A 22690-nucleotide genomic window follows, 5' to 3' on the forward strand; every position below is an offset into this window, starting at 1 on the left:
CTACATTAAAGCGCACCAGTATAATCTATATGTGCAATATGTTAATGCACTTTGGAAATCACACCTCCATAGAGGTCATTAATCCACCATGTAGACAAGCCCTGACACAGGGACAACTATCATAATAGCTAGTACTAGCAAAACAACAAATTGTTATTTCTATAACAATAAAAAACAACCAACCAAAAAAAGATGCATTGAAAGCATCTTTGTCTGCACAGGATGTCTTAAGAAAAATTCTGGTTTGGGTTGTGGACAGCAAAGCAAACCTGAGTATTTTGCTGGACAGACAGGGAATGAGACACTGTACATGCAAATAAATCTATTGAATTATTAAGTAATTCATAAATAATGAACTAAAAAACAAGTTTATTAAAGTGAATAACTCCCCCTACCACCGATTCTCTTTTTATAACCTTAAAATGGAACAGTTCTAGAACCATTTTTTCTACAGCATCAGGCACTCTAAGCCCAATCATGCAGTTCAGATGGAGGCAAAACTCTAATTTCCATCAGTTGTAGTGTCTCTTGGTTGGAGAATGCAGAATGGGGCCCTTTGTATATGTAATAAAACATCAAAGGCTCTGTCATTATGCACAATGGTGGGGGGAGAAGGATAGCTCAGTGGTTTGAGCATTGGCCTGCTAAACCCAGGGTTGTGAGTTCAACCCTTGAGGGGGCTATTAAGGGGTCTGAGGGAAAAATCTGCCTGAGGATGGGTCCTGCTTTGAGCAGCGGGTTGGACTAGATAACCTTCTGAGGTCCCTTCCAACCCTGGTATTAAAAAAATATATATTTTAGGGGGGGAAGGGATAGCTCAGTGGTTTGAGCATGGGCCTGCTAAACCCAATGACCTTTCGGAGTCCCTTCCAGTTCTATGAGATAGGTATATCTCCATATATTTATTATATTTAAGATTCTTATGTGCCTCAGGTGCAATATGGATGGCCGTAGGCCTTAGAAAATACAAGATGTATAAATATGTAGAATAGCCACAATATATTTTCCATTATTTTTTAAATTGCCTAATTTTTAAAATTGAAAAAGTGCTTAAAGCATCTTTTTAAAAACAATTAAATTAATTTTTTTAATTTTATTGTTTTTCCAGACTAAAATATTACAATCTTTAGGAAACCTTTGGCTCCTGAAGTCTGAGGGATTTTTTCTTTTTGTTTTGTTTTTTAATAAACTTTTATTGTGTATTTGGTACCTACAGCTAAAATTAACAATAAGAATTCTTTCTATCAGTTGCTGGCTGGATTTCTGTTCCTATTTATTTTGGCAGTAAAGACCAAGTAATTGAGAAGCAGGTAACAAAGTTTAAAAGGGGGGAAATAAATATTTTTTTAAAACTTCCCAGCTTGATTTACATGTTCCATAGAAAGCAAAGTGGAACTGGTAACTTATAGCCGGCAGCTATATTACATGCTGTCTTTGAAAGTGTGTATGGAAATCTTAGTTCAAAACTATTAAAAACCATTCTGTATCATCACAAGATCCATAAGGGGCCATCACCTTAATTATAAGGAGCTTTGATAGCTCAGACAAAAATAAATGGCATGTTTTGTCTTAAATTTTTTGCTCTTTCATTCTGTTAAATATGCCTTGCAGAGCTCTGGCAACAGACTAAAATTTATAAAAGGGCTGGGAATACTTTAAAGCAGTCTCCTACCCCATTCAATAATGTATCCCTTGTGTAGTGCCTTTGCCACTTTCAATAGACTACGTAATTTTAGAAAATGAACATGAAAACAAATTGAAAAAGCAATAATGGATGTATTGTACTATTAGTGCAACTTGGCAGATTACTAATTCACAAATATTGAAACTAGCACTGATAGAGATGAATGAATTACTCATAATTTAGTAATGTGAATCACACTAACAACAACGACCTGCAGTAACTAGTGGCACTAGAGAAATGACTAGGAGTGTTAGCACAGAATTGCAAAGTTAATAACACTTTCTTTCTATTTGTTCAAAATGTGTTCTGTATTTCTCTAATTTATCTGTTACTTTCCATTTCTTTAGTCACTTTATATCCTTTTATCTCTTTGTGAGATAAATACATAGGGACAAATTCATCCACGGAACAGCTCCATTTAATGTCAGAGGTGAATTTGTCTTTTAATATGTCAGGAATCATGTCAGGGCTTTGTCTTACTGGTGGTATATTTTCAAATGGGATAGTAATATTTACATGAATCTATGTGATTTAGGTGTGATTGCCACTATCTAACTGTAGCTCTCCTTAAACAAAGTATTTGCAGTACATATATTTGTTGAAATATGGAGTAAATCCTGACCCAAATAGTGTATTCTAAAATGTGTCTGACAGAAGCTGCCATATTATCATTTAAGGCTAAGAAAAATGAACATCATTAAAAAAAGAGATTGATAAAATGTGCTGTTTTAAATATTGTGTAAATGTATCTATAATTCCAAACTTCTACTGTGAAGCTTCATTAAAGTATATAAATTAGTACTACTGTCAGAGATGGCATTAAGTATTCAATAAGAGTAGACTTAATGCAATTAATAGCAATTAAAATTATACTTTTATGATGTCAGCCACCAGCATTATAAAGACATAATTGCCTGTAAGGACTTTTGTACCATATTTATCCTCTAAAACTGTCCAATTTATATGAAAAATGCCAAAAACATATCCCATATGGGTATTATTATCTTCCTGGATTTTTAGAAGTATTCTGTCTTATCCAGTATGTGCACACAAAGCTAATTTGCTTTAATTAGTTTTTTTCCTCGTTTTGTTAATAGGCCTGTTGATAAGTTATTGCTGAGGTACAAATGTTAAACTTTACTCATTAGGTTTCTGTTAAGAGGTCGGTACACAGTACCTTTGTTACCCCATAGCTGGATGTCCCCATTCATACCTCCTCTTCCAATTAGATGTTATTTACAGGCTTATTGAATAATAATATCTGTACTATTTTATTAGAAATATTGAGCAACTTCAACTAATTAATTGGTTAAATATAAAAGAATTACATTGCTGGCTCTGCTGTTGCAAGGGAATTTCATCTGGACAGGATAAATTAGATAAATTAATGAACTGTTTCCTGTAACAGTCATTTATGCCTCCTTGATTCATACATAAGAATTTTCATGACTAAGTGCTATGGTTCTGTAGTTATGACAAACACCAGTGTAATCAACAGATTGACTTCTTGTTTCTTAACTCTACTTTCTTTCCAAACTCCCAATATATTTAAAGTATCTTCATTGATAAGGGTCTGCATTTTTAAAAGGACCTTCAATGTCCCACTTTTTATATTCTGTAAATATTTACATTCTGTAAATTTTCTACTTGTGTTCACAAAACAAAACTCCAAAGTGTAACACAGCATACTGCAAAAGCTTCACAATAATAGACTGTGATTTGTCCATTACATTTTGAAATAAATTTGATGTTCAATATGAACATTGTGTTTACACTTTGAAATACACAAAAGGCAGATTGATGTGGGATTTATATTGTTATGCTGGGTAGTTCTATTTTAAACCAAATTAGCATGCTGTCTCTTAGAATCGACAACACAAAGATGTAGAATGCCCAGAAATTGACAGAATAGGGTTAGATATAAAGTTGGGAGAGAGAATACTACTCTGAAAGTCAAAATTAGCCCTGAAGATGTTTTAAAGCTCTATCATGTTTTAATAGTGTTGAAACTATTAGGGTTCTTTAGGAACTAGAAGCTTTTATAGAAATTAATCTAAAAACCTGAAGAATTTAATGATGAGTGACTATTAAGTCAAACTATACAAATTCAGAGCCTGATTCAGCAAAGAACTTAAGAATTGGCAACTTTGAGATCATGCTTAAGTCCCATTGAAGTCAATTGGATTTAATTGCATGCTTAAGAGTTTTGCTGAATTGGGGCCTAATGAAGATTGACATTCTGCTCTAGAATTAACTTCAAAATTCTATAGAAAGGATATCATTTTATATAATTCTCTACGTTTCTCCATAAAGCCTTAGTACTTTTTAAAAGATGTGATAAAATGTCTTAACAGGGCAAAGATTACGAAGAATTTAATAGAACTGCATTTTTTGTTCAAATATTAGGCATTGTCTTTGTGACTTTGTCTTAAGTTATTTTCCTTAATTTTGCCTAGTACTACAATCCTCTGGAGTATTTTCTTTTCATTGCAGTCATACCTGCAGGTGAAGGAAAGGAGCTGATTAGCTACAGGGTTCCATGCTGCTGAATTCAGCTAACAAACCTACCACCCAGGTGGTTTTTCAGCAGTTATTTCTGCTTCGTTAGCCCAGCTTGAACTTTATTAGGCAAGTTTCTTCCTTTCTTGCAGCAGCAGATATTTGTATTGATAAGACTCAGTAACTTGCTGATTGACGTAAGAAAATAAAACGTGCTGACACAAACACCAGTGCCACATTTTCATACTGTTAAACTAATAATAAAAATCAGAGGGGGGAAAAAGTAAAAAAACAGATTATACCAAGCAGAATTTTAATTAGTATATTGCATAAAAAAAAATTAAGGAGCTAGAAGTTAAACACATAAATAACAGAAATTGGAATAAATGAGAGTGCAATGGTTCTACAGACAATATATAATATTTTGTCTCAATTGCACTATAAAATTCAGAAATCCGTCACTGGAATTAATTTTGTTTATATTGGCTATTAAAAATCCCCACAGTTTTGGAATATGGGTAATTTTTATTCCTTATAAGCAGATATTCCAACACAAGAATTCCCAAATAATGAGGAGAGGGAATAAAAAAGAGAGAAAAAGAAAATATGAACTTGAGTATTTGAGTAAACTTTATTTTTTTTAAAATTACATTCTGAAACCATCTGAGTTTTGTGAGTAAGTGCGACACAGTTGTTTCCTGGGAGACAAACTAATGCACCTACATTTTTTAAAATGTTCTAATAATGCTATCTTCTGCCTTGACAAGTGGAAGACCTGAATTTATCAGCTTCACATTGCAAATAGTGACGGGCCAGAGGCTGATGATATAATCTTTTGGCCAAGTGGCTGGAACTTTTTTAAACCTTTAACTTCAAACAAGATAACTCCTAAAGGCCTGTTTTGGCAGAAGCAAAAGGGGGAAAGTAACAGGCATCCTTCACATTTCCCCACCCCCAATCAGTGCTGAAATCAAGAGCATCCTAATATGTCCCAGGCTTAACCAGCCTACTAAAACACAAGGTCCATAGCCATTCCATGGCCTAACCCAGGACTACAACCCATGCAGTTTACTGCCTAAGGAAACAGCTGAGTCTCCCACAAAAAACTAGTTTCCCTACAAATCCCTTGATACACTGAAAGTGATTTGGTATTTAATGTACAGGAAACGGAAACATTACCCTGAATCCAAACTTCTGTGAGGGCAGAAGAACTAGCCACCATTCTCCATAACTTCCCAAATTTGTAATTCTGTAAATCAAAAAAAACTTATAACCAAAAAACCTGCAATTATTCAGTAAACAGACTGTGCCTGCACAACACAAAACCTGCCTAGTTGTGTCAAATCTAGATGTACCAATGCAGTCTAATTGCTTAACAATGACATCCCATGCTAATTCAGTGCTCAGTACAAAACCTTATGAGTATAGAGCAATAGGAAGTTCATATCTCCTGAAGGAAAGGGAAGAGTGGGGGGATTTTTGTAGGGATGAAGGGTAAAGCAGGAAGAGGCTTTTACTTGGTGCCACCTTTTATGGGCATCCTCTGCCACCCTTCTGGGTCAGTTTCATTGCTTGTTAGACATGTTGGGATTGACTAATAGCAGTCCTCCTCACAAGAGAGGATTACCATTGACTAGTAGGCACCATGGAATGTGCCAGGAATGTGGCGCACCCTCCTTAACCTCACCCTATAACCCACCAGTGGATGCAGTAGACAATGCCCCTTACCCCAGATGTACTCAACACCTAGGAGAGACTGAATCTTATATTGCTGCAATAATAATCCATGACTGATGATTTTAAGAGCAGTATTGACTCTCACAAGAGGAAAGATCTTTGTAATGTGGAACTTGATTATATAAAACGAGGAAAGGACAAGAATGAGAGAAAAGTTGTCATTATTGAAGGTACAGAGGTTCCCTTCGGATCTCCACAGCCTAGGCATGTGTGCTGTGTTCTTAAGCAGGTAAACATAATTCAAAAGAGTCCTGTTAGGATGGCTATGCCACAGGTGATAGTCAGATAGTTATAGAGGGTGTTAGAATCTTCTCAAAATATAACATTGATTAAGAAATGCACAGTTTAGGGGTTTGGAGATGGACAAGATGACCGGTTAGATCTTTACCTATTGAACTTCTAATATTATTGCATAAGAACCTTTCACTTATAGGTTACACCTCTAAAATCAGTCTATTTCTGTGGTGACGAAATCATAGTAGTCAGTAAGGGTAATATAAATTTTGATGGTCTCAGTTCTCAGTGTAAGAGCGTGACCACAAATGGCACTAATTGCCCTTGCTGTTGATTTGTCTTTTCCTGTAAAAAATGGAAAGGCCATGGAAACTGAACTACTTTTCCCACTGTGAGAGGTCAGAACTAAGTAGTGCCTTTTAGGAGGGCTCCCCTGCTATAATCCAGATAAGGATCCTAAATCTGAGTGGGTTGTTTTTTTCTGAATGAGTTCTGTTTATATGGAAAATATAATCTGGGTTTACTGTTAGGGATGTGTAATTCTCTAAATTTTAACATTTTTAATGTGAATAATTATTTTATTTAAGGCCACCTGTAGATATAAAGGTTAACTTGAAATCCATTATTACAAATCACATACTGCTTTTACACAGTCTGCACCTCTGCTTGCTGCAAAATGCAATCCATTTTGAAAATCCACCATTGAAAATGAAGACTTAAACAGTGAAAATAAGCCATGGAAAATACAGCAAAATTGAAATTATACCCAGGGGACCTCCTAGATCATCACAATTATTCCAGGGGAATAGCTTCCCCTAAGTAGTGAATACCAACAGAGAAAGTATTTCAGAATGGTAAATCAGCTTCCAGGATAGAATTCTCTCCTATCTATAAGAGGTAGACCATATTATATATTTATAAAGTTGACCCTCCCTTTGTTTTTCTGATATTATAAAGTGCTTTCATTCACTGCTTGAGAGAGACCAAGAAATCTTCTGTGGCTTGTGGCATTTGGCATTAACTGGGGAGTCCATGAAAGCCTGTATGATATCAGAAAGACCAAGCTAGGTTTAGAAATTAGAGAACACAAGATTCGCTTGTGTGTTCTATTTTATAATTAAAATAAAACAAAAGCTTTCCTACTGCAGTGACTAATTGGAGATCCTAACATTTTTTTAAATGTGCCCAAATGTTCAGCCATGTGCTCAGTCTCATAGGCTGAATATTAAAGGTGCTGCCACCTTTTATACCCCCAAACTGGCTATTTGAAGGCGTTACCTGGGGAATACAGAATATTGCACGGTCAGAAAAAGAAGTTCCAGTAAAATAAATGTATCTTCATCCCAGGTCTTTGTGCTATTCACAGCTGTTGTTTTAATCAAATAGCTCTCAGATGAATCCATGCAGGGGCACCAGTTGATTTGTATGTTCCTGTAGAAGGCCCAAGAGGATCAGAACTTCATTAAAAAGCCTATCGACCACAATACAGCACACTGAGGAGCACCTTTAAAAGTGCCTTTTAGTAACAAGGTCCTGTAGAACTATGGCAAATGAGTGTTCTACCTAAAATGGCAAACTAGAGGTGGCAGTCAGTGGTGTACTGTATGGTAGCCTTGGGGTGGGTAATATTTTTTTTTGTAGGTGAGATCTTTTTATACTCAGAAAGGATGGGCAAGTAGATATAGAAGCTGAGATGGTAAACTTGTATGATTTTTCAAGATTGCTATAGGGCTAAATGGGGGAATGAAAAGAAATGGAAAGAAAAACCTCTGCAAAATCTAAGCTATCTCCAAAAATCTAGATTTTCCAGTGTGGCTCATTATCTTTCTGACTGTCTTCAGGATGTAAGGGCTTTGGAGCAGGCATGGTCTTTCTTTTTGTATATTGTAGAATGGCAACCACATTGCCAACACTACACAAATAGTAATATATTCAGGGTCTGAATCTGCACCCACTCACCAAGCTTGCATTGATTTCAATAGTGCGGAATCAGACCCATTATGTATATGATGTTCTGAGATCCTTCAACATGTAAATGATTATTTATAATATGTAATAATGTATCTATTGCTTTGTGTGCATCCTTTTTTCTAATTCTAACATTTTAAGGGAAAATATTGGTATAACAGTTAAGCTCCATTTCATGGTTTATGCTTTATGGGATCAGAAATAACAGAAAAATGCCATTTCCTAGCTTTTCTGTGGGAAGAGAGATACAGTGGGCTAGGATTTTTATATTTTGAGTATTTTATTATGCATACTAGATACCACTAGTTCTGTAAGGGAGTGATTTTGATCAAGTACAGTAGATTGCCTCATCGACTGTATTGTTTTGTTAGCAATATATACATTATGGAACTTATACCATAATGCACAGACACCTCTATTAAGTTTACAATTCTGTAATGTGCACATGACAACAAGGGGCCTTATCTAAAAATCCCTTGGAACATCATTAACATCTTCCCTCATTCCAGCTGTACTAGCTGAGTCTTGCCTGTATTAGTTGAGTTTCTATTGAAAAAAAGTTAATCAGATTTTGCTTTCTTTTACAGGAAACATAAGAATATCTTTAAAACAACTTGAGCATCAATGAAAGCACACAAATTAGATCTGTTCTGGGAACAAACTTTTTCCAAATAGATGCAAGTTTTCCACTGAGAAAAACAACACATTTTGGTCTACGTTTCTATTAGCATTTCACTCATAACAACATGAGGTTCTCCAGGGTGAAAAGAAAAGTACATAGTTGCTATTATGGGAATAAAAATCCTGCCGGTAAAAATCATAATTCAAAAGCAGAAGCATTAGTACTTTGATGTAAGGTATGATAGGTGGGCAGTGATGTTTCTGTCATTATAAGCCACATGAGAAAGCAAAAGAACCCAATCTGCCTACTCTAATAGCTGGTGTTGATATTGGATGTAATGTGTTGCTATTTGATGGATATCACATTCACATAACCTGTTATCGGTTGGTTGTAATTATGATGTATTGTCTTCATGACTTGCCACTTTGCAACCTAATTTATTATGATAGTTAAAGTAACATGCTCTGTTTATAATTGGATGGCCACTATTGATATGGGTAATGGATCTCTCTTCTGAAATACAAACAGTAACTAGATGCACAGCATGCAGATAAGTTAAGTATCCACACTACCTGGGAATCAGCAGGTATTCCTCATGACTTAGCGTCCAGATGTATTTTTCTGGTAGCTCAGCACATCTCTAATTGCAATTATATTTCATGTCCATCTTGTCAGAGTTCTTAGAAAAGAGGACTCTAGATATAAATCTTTAAATATAAGTGTAAGCAGGTGGGTGTCCAGGGTATTACTGCAGAAGTGATATTACTGGCATAGATTTTCATTCAGAATTCCCATTTATATCAATGGGAGCTCTATGTTTATCTCTAGGGCAATACATATCCCATAGAATAAAATCAAACCTTCTTTAAACTGGAACCCGCGAGTCACCATTTTCAAAGTGACAAGCCTTGATATGATGTAAGTTTAGGTCAGTGTAATCAATAGCATTAATACATCAGAAGACAGAGCAAATTCTGAACAGATTGCAGGTTTTCACACAATACATTGATTTGTTTTCTTTATGTGAACATATAAACATTGTAGTTATGTGTGCAGTTGGTGTGGTATTGATTTTATTTTCCTGTTGTTTAGTCACTGTGTTCAAGGTTGACAAGGGCAATTATACCCCACCAACGTTTTAGTCACCATACTTGTCCAAGGCATTGATTTCCAATAGAACACTTATTGGATTTATGGGCATACCACCTTTGCATTGCCATGTTCAATTCTTCCAAAATAAGCAAGAGAAAAAAATTTACATCCTCGCAATGTCTCTAAATATTAATAAAGAGTTTGTAAAAAAATATTGCCTGAGGCATGTGTTTGCTGATCAGCATATACTTCTTAAACAGTTTGATTTCTTTCAGTTAATCCAGTCATGGATCTTGAAGAGCAAACCATCAAAATCTTTTAAGACTTAGCCCTTCTCTTCCCCCTCCCCCTACCTTACTGTTTCACAAGTTTCTGAAAAGCCTGCAGAGAAGAGGAGCAAAGAATATTGGATCTAAAACCACATAGTGGTTTAACCTATGGTGATAATCTTCAGTTTTAGGTGAATCAGATCTGATACATGGTTTGACATGAATATCTGCAAACTAACTTAAAGTTTTCATCAAATTGTAGATGGCTTTAGTGAAGGCTCACTGTTGGCAATCTTTATGCAACCCACTGTGTAATTCACCTTCATTTTTTTTTTTTTTTTTTGCTGTTCTCAAAATATAGGAAGAGAAACTGTAATTTTCATAGATAAACCTACTGCACCTATACGTTATAGGATACCTTAATGATCAGCTGCCATTTAGTGGTAATCACTCAGTGCTATAAGGTATGGTGATTGAAAAACACAATACATCAATTACAATGAACCCATTTGAACCAAGCACTCAGAGTTTGCAGTGGGCTTTCAAGTTTTTTAAATGAATTCAGTGGAATGACACTTTCTTTTTAGTTTCCTTAGAATAAAAAAGATAAAAGCCCATCAGGTGGGGAAAGGTCCTTGTTTGTTTTCTGACAGATTTTGCACTTTAGAACAGAAATTGGGAATCTAATTAGCCATTTGTATGTGTAAGTGCCTGATTGGCACATTAGAGAGAAAAGGTGGGTGAAGAAATATCTTTTATGGACCAACTTATGTTGTTGAGAAACAAGCTTTTGAGCTTACAAAGAGCCCTTCTTCAGAATATCAGATATACATGACTGGCACATGCATATCTGGTATTTACATGCATAATTAAGGTGCATGCAAGTATTTGCATACTTCTGATTTTGCAAATTTATGCCTCTTTGATTAAGAAGACAGAGACAATGGAGAAGAAAAAGGTACTAATAGTTACTTTATAATTTGGAAAGTTTCATAACGGGTTTGTTCTTGGCAGGTTTTGCAGGCATCTTTTTATGTAATTCTGCAATTGTATAATTGCACCTTAAGGGTTCATGAGCAATTGTAATTGAGACTCTGATCTTTCAAAATGATATTGGCAATATCTGTGTGAAGTAAATATAAAGTTAAAGGTAAGTTCTGGCTCCCATATCTGCACTAACTCCTGACAAAGAATCAACTGACAGACCAAGAGTATTGGCAGAGTTCTTCCAACCAGATTGTTTTCCCTCAAAACTGACAGAAATGATTTTCTGTAGGGCCAGAAAGACAGAAACTGGGGAATAACATAGAACTCAGGGGGGTGTTTGCATGTGTCAGGAAACCAGATAGTGAGTGATTAGCTTAGTGGTTGGAGCAGGAGTTTGAATGCCAGGGTCAAGGCAGGATCAGAACCAAAGTCAGAGTCTGAATGCCAGAGCCAACGGTAGAGGCGGAGCCAGGCATCCGGAGCCAAAGGTCGGAACCAGATTACCTGGAGTGGGGGAAGGCTAGAGCAAGGCTGGGACAAGGGCCAGGAGCAGGTCAGGGTCCAGGCTGGAGAAGGGCAGAAGGCAAGCACAGGGAGATAGAGAATCTGCAGGCATGTGCACTGAGCTATCAGTAAGCTTGTCTCACTGTCCTTGTTTTTTGGGTCTCAGCCTCATCATACTGCCTCATCATACAAGGCTCTGACCACCACTTTCTTCATTCCCTCTTTTTTTTTTTTAAATCTCCTTTCACTCAGTCTAGTACCTTTAGAGAAACATGGCAAGGATTTTTTTTTTTTTTTGCACTATTCCATTTTCCTTATATTCTCACTAGTCCCTGTAGGGAAAAATCTTTGATTCCAAGCTGACTCAATTTTCATAAAGAAACGTTCTTTCCATAGAATATTGCTCACAATGATACAGAGCATGAGCCGCGGTTTCTTTGGTTTTGCACACATTACATAGCACACATCTTTGTCATGACTGTGAAATACAATAGTATTTTTGATTTTTGAGCATATATCACAAAACCTTCATCTTTTTGTTTCCTTAGTCCATAGTTCTTGCCATTCCTTGGCAAGCTCCTTGTGACCACACTTTTAAATTCTTGTCTACTTAAGGGTATCTTAATATCTACCTGCTCATTTTTTTAGAGCTTGTTTTGCTGCTTTGTCAGCTATCTCATTTCCATATATTCCAATATGTGCCAGAATACATACTATTGTTACACATATAGCTTCTTGCATTATTTCCATTATTTCACTTATTATGTTATTTCTGCTTTCCCAAGTCCCTGTTCTGATTGTCATCGTGCCTGACAAAGAATCAGATAAAATTACAGAGGCAGAAGTCGCACGTCCAGCTGTAATTTGATTTTTCTGTAACTAACAATTTTTAGCTCTCTCAATTTTTCTTTTTTACATCTCTCCTTTACCTGTTTTTAAGACCCTGATAATACGAGGAAGTCTCCAGCAATCCATATAATTTTGTCTATTAAGGACCCAGCAGTCCTCAAAAATCTGTTGTGTACTTCATTTCCATGATTCCCTTTTACCTTTGCCCAAAAGTTTAGATCAAATAGTTTGATCCTTAGATTTATTGATGCTTCTCCAGTGGCTATTTGCAGCATACAGACTGATGTTATCATTGGGCCACATGCCAATCGCAGAGCTTTGACCAGGAGCCGTTCCAAGTTTCTAAGAATTGTTTTTGAGGCGGAACCAAAAGCTTGGCATCTGTACTCAAAACTGGTCTTATCAATGCTCTATACATCATCATCATCATCATCATCAATACCTTCTTAGCTGTAACCTCTTTTGTTTCCAACTACACTGCCGTAAGTTCATCCTACATTTACATTTTTGTACAATATTATCCGAGTGACCTTTCCAAGTTAATTTATTATCAAACAGTACTCCTAGAGTCAGTAAGATACTGTTGCTGCTGGGCTTAAGAGAAGGCCTGCTAGCTTCCTCAGCCACTCAGGCGGAGTGATCCATAAGGCAGCATAACTGATGCAGCCCAGCTGTGCTCATTAGGCCACCAGGCAGGCACAGCTGCAGGGCCTTATTCCAGACAGCATGTTTCTGCACAAATGCACCCTGGCCTATCAGTGAAAATTATACACCCGTCCTCACGTGGGAGTTAGGATCAGTGCTGGAGAGAGCTCAGAACGTAGGCTCACAGAACACTCTTTTGAGGCATTCATGTGCACTCATGATAGAACTGTTTGTTATTTGATGGGCCAGATTTGAACTGAAAAATTGAGTGTTTAAAATAATATTTTGATACACCAAGAAGCTGTCCTCCAGTTAAGCCAGTGTTCCTTCCAAAACTTCAAATAACTTGATTATGCAGACAGTTCAAATCTGAATAAAGACATTCCTTAATATCTGGCATTCAGAGATACACCTCTCCCTCGATATAACACTGTCCTCGGGAGCCAAAAAATCTTACCACGTTATAGGTGAAACCGCGTTATATTGAACTTGCTTTGATCCACCGGAGTGTGCAGCCCCGCCCCTCCGGAGCACTGCTTTACCGCGTTATATCCGAATTTGTGTTATATCAGGTCGCGTTATATTGAGGTAGTGGTGTATTTGGTTTTCTTTGTCTCAGAATTACCAATATTTAGCTTGTTCTGCATTCAGAGGCAATCTACAGTAGAAAAATGCACACAAAAGCTCTTTATCATGTCGTTTAATGCAGATACAGTCTGCTCAGTTACACATGAATGTTCAGCATCTAAACTTGGGATCAAGAAAACACTTTTAAATAAGTGTTCTATACAACTACAATATAATGATACCCTGAGCCCCAAACCAATTTAAAATTGTGAATGGTATTTACGTTCCCAAAGTGAACATTGTGGCCACACACACACAATCATCCTTCACTTTTTAAAAAAATATATTTTTCAGATTTACAGCTTTCCTTGAGCAGTTGCATTTTTCACAGTACTGACAGCAGCAGACCTAATTACATTTCATGTAAATAAAGAATACCAACCTCTGTTTAAGCAGTAATCTATAGTAAAAAATGAGGTGTATTGTTTGTTTTATTTTATGTACAGCTTTGCTGATTTGCCACTAAGTTTGTCTGAGAATGTGCTCTTGACTTACATTAATTTAAGCAATACAATGTCGCAGTCTTTACTAAAACTCCTTTTTTCTCAGTTTTCATAACTAAATGTTCTTTTCTCTGTGCTAGTGAGAATATAATAAATATTTTAATAGTGAAAAGGTGTTTTGGGGTTTTTTGTGGGACTTGCGGGGGGCTATAAGGTCTCTTTGATTCTTTGTGAGTGCTGAAATATGATGTTCAGAAAGTTGCGTAGTGTGGGTAAATATTTAATTGAAGAAAGATGTTCTGGATTTTGAATTACTAGCACTAATAATTACAGCATGAAGTTTTTACTTCTGACCAGTTTCACTGATGCCAAGTTTGGTCTGAGAAGAGAGAAACATGGTGCCTTGATTATCATGTACATTTTGAACATGTGCCCGTAGATGATATCGCGGGAAGGACTGTTCTGTAATGTTACCTTCTCCTATGATACCAATTATTTTAAGTGTGTATGACGGCTCATTGACACCCTGTAAATGGGAGGCTGCATCTCAGCAGGTTTTACCCTTAGTACTGTGAAGATGAAAATAATATAAAAAAGTGTGTTCAGTGGGAAAGAATTCCATAGACAACCTGCCACAAAAACATTTTCACTCATTAAAAGCCTAGGTGCAGGGTTTCTAACTAATGACATTTTAAAATACTAAAATGTTGTATTTTTCCATACTCTGTTCCGGAAGCATTGTTATTGAAATTTACTTGCTATCAGCAGCTCTAGCGGCTGCTGTTAATAACAAAATGAATTAACAGCATGCAAGACTCCATGGAGACCCTATATTTCAGTTGCAATTGAGTCAAAAATATGGGCACTTGCCATAGAATAGGCTAGCTCTCTTTTTCTAATATATAGTAACATTATTTTATTTTACTATGACAAGGCTTTAATATATATATATGTTTGTGTAAATGCTGGTAGTAAAGGTTCCAAAAGAATGTGTTTTTTGTCAGTGGGGAACCTAAGTTAAATGTTAGTAAAGAAAAATGTGAGTTCCAGAACAGCAAGGACCAAAAATTTGTGACTAATCTGATAAAGTGCACATTCAAGCATTCTCTTACATACATTGTCTAAAGGAACGGCTTTATTCTTAACAAGGAAAACAATTAACACTTAAAAGTATTGAGTCTTCTTGTGGGATCAAGGTGCCTGCACTGTGGGCCCTTGAAATATTCTAGAAAGCAGTGTCTGTTGGGGCTATGCCCCTCATCTTCCCATCCCCATGCACAGTTTTAGAGGTTTAAAAAAGGTGAATAGACTCAACTGCCCCTCAATTCCTTCTAACCACTGATGGTGCAGTGATCTCAGATACAATGAACCATAATTTTTTTCCTTTTTTATCCCCTTTTGGGGATATTTGCATATGTAGTTTGTTAAATTGTCATTTACATTGTCAGCTTTTCTTAAGAAAGATGAGGAAAAGAGGAGGATGCCCATACAGCACAGGCATCATCTGGACCCACAGAGATGGGAAGGTCGCTTCTCACTATGGCTGGCAGGGGCAGGTCTTCAGGTGTAATTGACTAAAAATCTGGCAATCTGAAAATCTAGCATGGCCTTTAGAGAATTACTCACCAAAGCGACACTATGTCTGACATAAATAGCATCAAGATCTCGGGATCCATTCTGCCTGATCAAGTGCAATGCCAGGGATTCAATACCAAAGGGTCCTTGGGTCAGCAAAATCCAGTGTTGAGGACTTTGCGTTGTTGATTCTGAAGAGCTGCTTGCTAAAGTGGTACTGTGCTTAGTGTGACCATCCTGAGGACCCAGATACTTTTGAATCGACAGAGTATGGTGCTGAAGTCCTGGAAACATAAACGCTGTGCTTAGCATGAGTGGGATTGAGGTTGACTTAGACCTTGTCTACATGGGGAAACTCAGGCTTGTCTACACTGCCCATCCTGCCCACGATTACATTAATGCGAACTAGGAACCTTTCAGTTTGCACCCTCAATGCCAACATGGGGGAGTTACAGTGAAGCACTTTGTGTACTGCTATGCATACCCCCATCATCTGAACTGTAAGGCAGTGTAGACAAGCCCTCAGGAAAGTTTATTTAAATCAGGCTTTTAAATGGTTTAGTTAAACCACATTAAATCCCTCTGTGAAGGTGCTTATTCAGAATTATCATGGCCTTAATTCTGCCTTTACTTGGTTGAGCTTAATTCACTTCAGAAATGAACTAAATTAAACCCCTGTGTGGACATACTCATTCAGAATTAAACTGGCCTTAATTTGGCTTTGTTTAATTCACTTCCAAAGTGAATGAAACTAAACTGAATTAAGGCCACTTTAATTCTGAATGAGAGTGTCTACACAGGGGTTTAATGCAGTTTAATTAATCCACATTAAATTTACACCTCAAGAGCTTGTCTAAACAAATGATCAGTTTACAACAAGCTGTGGTGTGAATCTTCCCTTACTGGCCTTACTAAACTGGGAGGACTGGGAGGAGTGGTAGATATGCTGGAGGATAGGGGTAGGATACAGAGGGACCTAGACAAATTAGAGGAGTGGGCCAAAAGAAACCTCACGAGGTTCAACAAGGACAAGTGCAGAGTCCTGCACTTAGGACGGAAGAATCCCATTCACTGTTACAGACTAGGGACCTAATGGCTAGGAAGCAGTTCTGCAGAAAAGGACCTACGGGTTACAGTGGACGAGAAGCTGGATATGAGTCAACAGTGTGCCCTTGTTGCCAAGAAGGTTAATGGCATTTTGGGCTGTATAAGTAGGGGCATTGCCAGCAGATCGAGGGACGTGATTGTTCCCCTCTATTCGACATTGGTGAGGCTTCATCTGGAGTACTGTGTCCAGTTTTGGGCCCCACACTACAAGAAGGATGTGGAAAAATTGGAAAGAGTCCAGCGGAGGGCAACAAAAATGATTAGGGGGCTGGAGCACATGACTTACGAGGAGAGGCTGAGGGAACTGGGATTGTTTAGTCTGCAGAAGAGAAGAATGGGGGGGGGAATTTGATAGCTGCTTTCAACTACCTGAAAGGGGGTTCCAAAGAGGATGGATCTAGAGTGTTCTCAGTGGTACCAGATGACAGAACAAGCAGTAATGGTCTCAAGTTGCAGTGCAGGAGGTTTAGGTTGGATATTAGGAAAAACTTTTTCACTAGAAGAGTGGTGAAGCACTGGAATGGGTTACCTAGGGAGGTGGTGGAATCTCCTTCTTTAGAGGTTTTTAAGGTCAGGCTTGACAAAGCCCTGGCTGGGATGATTTAGTTGGGAATTGGTCCTGCTTTGAGCAGGGGGTTGGACTAGATGACCTCGTGAGGTCCCTTCCAACCCTGATATTCTATGATTCTATGACCCTGTTGATGCACATTAATAGTCATGTGCTTTGATCTAGTCCTGTTTCTAAAAGGACTAGATCACGGCACATTAACAAACTGTTAATGTGCAGCAGCAGGGTCCACCTGGATAGTTTGTTATTCCAAGGCAGGCAGGTGCGAGGTACATTCACACCCTCACCCGCCATGAACTCAATGTTTGTGTAGACAAGCCCTTATTTAATTCAGATTAATTTTCCTGAGTGTCCATTTGTAGACAAGCCCTAAGTCTAACATGAAGGATCCCGCACCATTGATTCTGGAGTGTCACGTGTTTGGCATAAGCAGCACCAGAGTCCATTAATTTGGGTTAACCAAGTCCATTATCACTGATCCAGCCCTGTCAACTTTAGAGAATTGCTTGCTAAAGTGGTTTTATGCTCATTATGAGCAGCATCTTGATTCCCAGATCACAGAGTTGAATCCCTGGATCCACCAAGGGTTGGCCTTTATGCTCATTGACTTTATGCTCAACATTAGTAGCACAGAGGTCCCTGGATTAATTCATATTGACTGAATCTTGGGCTGAGGACATGGCATTGTCAATTTTATGTGTTGGATAAGCAGCGCCACTGTCCCTGGCTCCATTCATGCCTGAATCCAATGCTCAGGGAACTGCCCTACTATCTCAGGAGAATTACAGATCAAAGTGGTTCTGTGGCTGGGATAAGTGATGCCAGATTCTTCAGATCTTCTAGATCAAGCAAGACTGGTGCCAGGGGTCTGTCTTCATCAGTGTCAAAAACATTAGTAGCACAGAGGTCCCTGGATTAATTCATATTGACTGAATCTTGGGCTGAGGACATGGCATTGTCAATTTTATGTGTTGGATAAGCAGCGCCACTGTCCCTGGCTCCATTCATGCCTGAATCCAATGCTCAGGGAACTGCCCTACTATCTCAGGAGAATTACAGATCAAAGTGGTTCTGTGGCTGGGATAAGTGATGCCAGATTCTTCAGATCTTCTAGATCAAGCAAGACTGGTGCCAGGGGTCTGTCTTCATCAGTGTCAAAAAAAAATTATGTCTGGCAATATCAGCATCATAGTCCTAGAACTATTGCTGGTTGACTGAGTCCAACGGTAAGAATCAAGCATATTTGACTCTGATGCATCACTTTCCAAAGTGGCCAAGGTTCCCAGATCTGTTCAGGTTGATGCCAATTCTCTGGCTTCGTTCACTTTATATTCCATGTAACAGTTACTGAAATTCTGGATCCATGAGAGTCAACAAGAGTCCAGTGCAGAGAGTCAAGTTCTGCAAAGAGCTTCTCACCAATGCATCTGTATACGTGGATGGACACTGAGGTCTTGTTTTTTTTTCAGTTACCTGCTTCTTATCTTAGGTTTTGTGGGTCTCTGTAACTTAGGATTTTACCCTGTGCCAACATCTGCTCTACCTGATAGAGTATGTCTGCTGTTCATAATTAGCCCTGTGGATGCCTCATTCAATCCTCTTCTTGATATTATAAATACCAGAACCATGATGACTTGGGATATTCAAGATGCTTAACAAAGAAAGACTAAAAAAGAGCCTGCCTATATGCCTTCTCATCTCCCCTTGGCATCTGCAATAATAGTGAACTGAGATACTGTTAGTGAACTGGGATACTCCATTTGATTTCTAACCTCTTCAAGGTTTGTGAGCTCTGCAGGAAATAAGGTTCCACTTCAGTGTCCTGGAACTGAGACCTGTGTTTTGGACTGCAAGACTTATTTCCTCTGATTAAATCCAAACCTGTCTATATTCTGATGGTCAACATCAAAGTGATATATTGTATCAAATGCCAAAGTAAAGGCTGTGGAACCAGCTGGGTCAGCATGCTTATCTATTAGAAAGTGTAGCATCAACCATTGGATCAATCCAATGTCTTACCTGCCAGGGAAAGAGGAAGTTTTGGCAGACTCTATGAGCAAAGTTTATACTCAATAGTACAAGTGCTCTATCAATGTCTCCATCTTGCATTCTCTATTCTGCAAGGTGGGGAAGCCCCAGAAAAGTCTCTTGCTGCCAGTGGTGATGCCCATTGTCACTGGTTTTGCTTCAGGAATGAGCAAGAACCAATGTTACTGATGGACTCCTTTTGCCAGCACTGTTGTCCTCTCTATGTTCCTTCAGATTTTGTTGATTCTGGAAGTCAGCTGGGACAAAGCTAGATCCTATTTTAACTATGAATAGAGCTTGACACTTTTTATTATTAAATATTCTGTGTCTCATGGTGACTCCCTCAATTGCTGCTCTCCAGTCTCTGGATCTTGTATCTCAGGGTTGAGACATCTTCGAGTCTCCACGCAAGGTGAAGTTCCTTGGGTTGACAGCTTGACTTCTAGTTTGCTAGGATTCTTGATGGAGAGTGGCCTTCTCAGTTCTGAATATTCTGTTGGAAAACTGGAAAATGTGACCAAGCTGACCAACTCCGGTGAACTGGAAGAGACTCTCAAGAGAGCAGCTCAAAAGGGAATTGACTGGAGATGGCTTTCCCTTGTTATGTATTAGAATGCAATTGACTGACATTTCAACTTTTCACTGTCTGGTACACGGGTCAGTAGTATTTTTGTTCACTCTCCAGTAACTGAGTTAATGAAATGGTTGCACTATGTACTCACTAGGGCTGCTTGGGGTAGTTGTTTTGTCATGTATGGGTTGTGCTCTGAGTTCTGTGGTGAGATGGATTCATTTGAGCTACCCTAGGAGTAGTCCCTTCTGTGTGTGAAGCTTTTTTTCACAAGACTCATGGAGACTCTATTCACACATTTGTCAGACTGTTCTCTTCCATAGCCTTGTGACAATGCATTTGTTATAGCTGTTACTTCAGGTCAGAAAGTAAATGAGATATACAGGCCTAATGATTCCATATGCCATATTATATACAGAAAATATGTCATCACAGCTCAAAGATTACCCAAATGCATCATCTTATTTATCACAATTATTATGACAATGTGTTTTCCATAACATGTTTTCCCATGGGCTTCATCACAGAATTTTGTAAGGAAGCTACTTGAAGTTTTATGTGTGCTTTTAGCTATTTTTCCTTCATTTGAGGCTTGTTTTGGGAGAGTGAGAGTTTGCTGTCATTTCTAATACGTTTGACCTGGCATACAGAGTTGATACTGATTTTTGGCAATTCTGCAGTCCCTTTTTTCACCTAGAAATCTTCATTCCACCTTCCTTTAAAAAAAAAAAATTTTTAAATTACTGCTTACTAAACTCCCACAGTTGTTAACGTGCAGAGACCACTTGAAGAAACTGAAGGTTGCTTACAAATAACTGAAGTTTTTGAGATGAGCCTCTGCACATTCATAGTCGTTGCTTGCCTGCCCAGCTTCTTTGGAGTTGTAGGTTCAGAATTCCTGAAGAAGCAGATTCCAGAAGCTTGTGGTGGAAGCACTTTCATCCCACAAGTGAGAACATACAGAGGCTCATTTCAAAGAAATCTAGTTACTTGTAACTAACCTTGATTGTTTGTTGTTTTTAAATGTAATTTTTGTTTACAAGAAATAGGAAAAAATAAACACACATAAATTGTGTGTGTATAGGCACACATTCTCTTATGACACTCTAGTGTTGAACAATAGGATTCAGTAATATTAGTGACCCAGAAGAACATGAAGTAGCTCTGTAGGAACTTTCACACCTTGTTTTCACAGCAAAAACAAATAAACTTGATATCAGCAATTTGTTAAATGAACATTAAATCCATTAACAAAAAGATGAAAACAAGCAAGATGAAAGAACACCCAAACATAGAATCCAAATTAAGTTAATGATAGATTCTTAGCATTCTTAACAATGAACTGTCAGAGATAGATCATCAGCTGGTATAACTCAATGATTTGTTTATCTGGCCATCAAATAGTAAAACAGTTTGCATTGATTGTGTGATTCTCCAAGCTTTTTTCAGAGCTTTGTCTCCATATTGCCATTCAATTTTTTGTAGTGTTTAGTGACTTATTTGGAACAAAACATGCACCTCTACCCCGATATAATGTGACCCGATATAACACGAATTTGGATATAACACGGTAAAGCAGTGCTCCGGGGGGGTGGGGCTGCGCACTCCGGCGGATCAAAGCAAGTTCGATATAACGTGGTTTCACCTATAACGCGGTAAGATTTTTGGCTCCCGAGGACAGAGTTATATCGAGGTAGAGGTGTAAATACTATTTACCGGTATCTATTTTGTGTTTCGTGTGCATAATTTTATTTTTTTCACAGCTGTGATCCCAGGCAGATTTTTCTATCTATTGCCCCAATTAAAGGCATGTGACAAGACATGTGCAGTGTCTCAAGATGTTAGGTCATTCATGTCTGGGATTATTATTCACTACTCCTTTCTGGGCTTCCATTATCCTGTTTTGTGTTTATCATCTATTATAACATTATCTCTTCCTATGATTCAGTTATGAGTTTGCTACAAAACTATAGCTGAGCCATTTTTTCAGAATGTTATGCCATTCAGTATTGGTAGTTAGTGTAATATCCATAGTCTCTGCCTCCATAAACTGAGATCATGACTCCTGAAACCCTTCTAAAGTGTGGAGAACATACTAAGAATGGTCTTTGATTTTGATTATGATTTTACCATTTCTTTTCATATTCTGGTCCATCTACCCAAGGGATAACTCTTTTTTTAAAGGCTTCCTGTAAAAGCTGCTGTTGGTGGTGGTGGTTTTAGATTTGGCCTGTTTCCTTTAAAAGAAAATATTGGGAAATTGTCCTTCACAATGCATTTTTATGGAATGATGTTGAAAATACTTTGAAAAAAAAAACACCTTGTGGTGAAAAGATATTGGCACAAATGCGTTACATTTAACTCTTTTCTTTTTCATTCCATCGGCATCCTTTTTTTTATTGTTACAGAGTTCAGTATTTCTGACAGGCTCATAGAAATAATTGAGAGGACTGTGGACTGTATAGACTAATGTTTGGAGAGAAGTTCTAAAAGCAAAAATAATTGCAAAATTCAAATGTATGGCATGAAAATCTTTTTTTTCCCAATGAGAGTACCAAAATTGAACATGTTTAGAATGTTAAAGAGAGTATGATAAGTATGAAATGGTATTTTCAGAAGCTAGCATTATAGCACTTGATTCTACACACCACTTTTAATTACTAATTCTCTATTTTTGTGAC

Source organism: Emys orbicularis, chromosome 5 (assembly GCF_028017835.1).
Source record: "Emys orbicularis isolate rEmyOrb1 chromosome 5, rEmyOrb1.hap1, whole genome shotgun sequence".
In the NCBI taxonomy this organism is placed as follows: Eukaryota; Metazoa; Chordata; order Testudines; family Emydidae; genus Emys; species Emys orbicularis.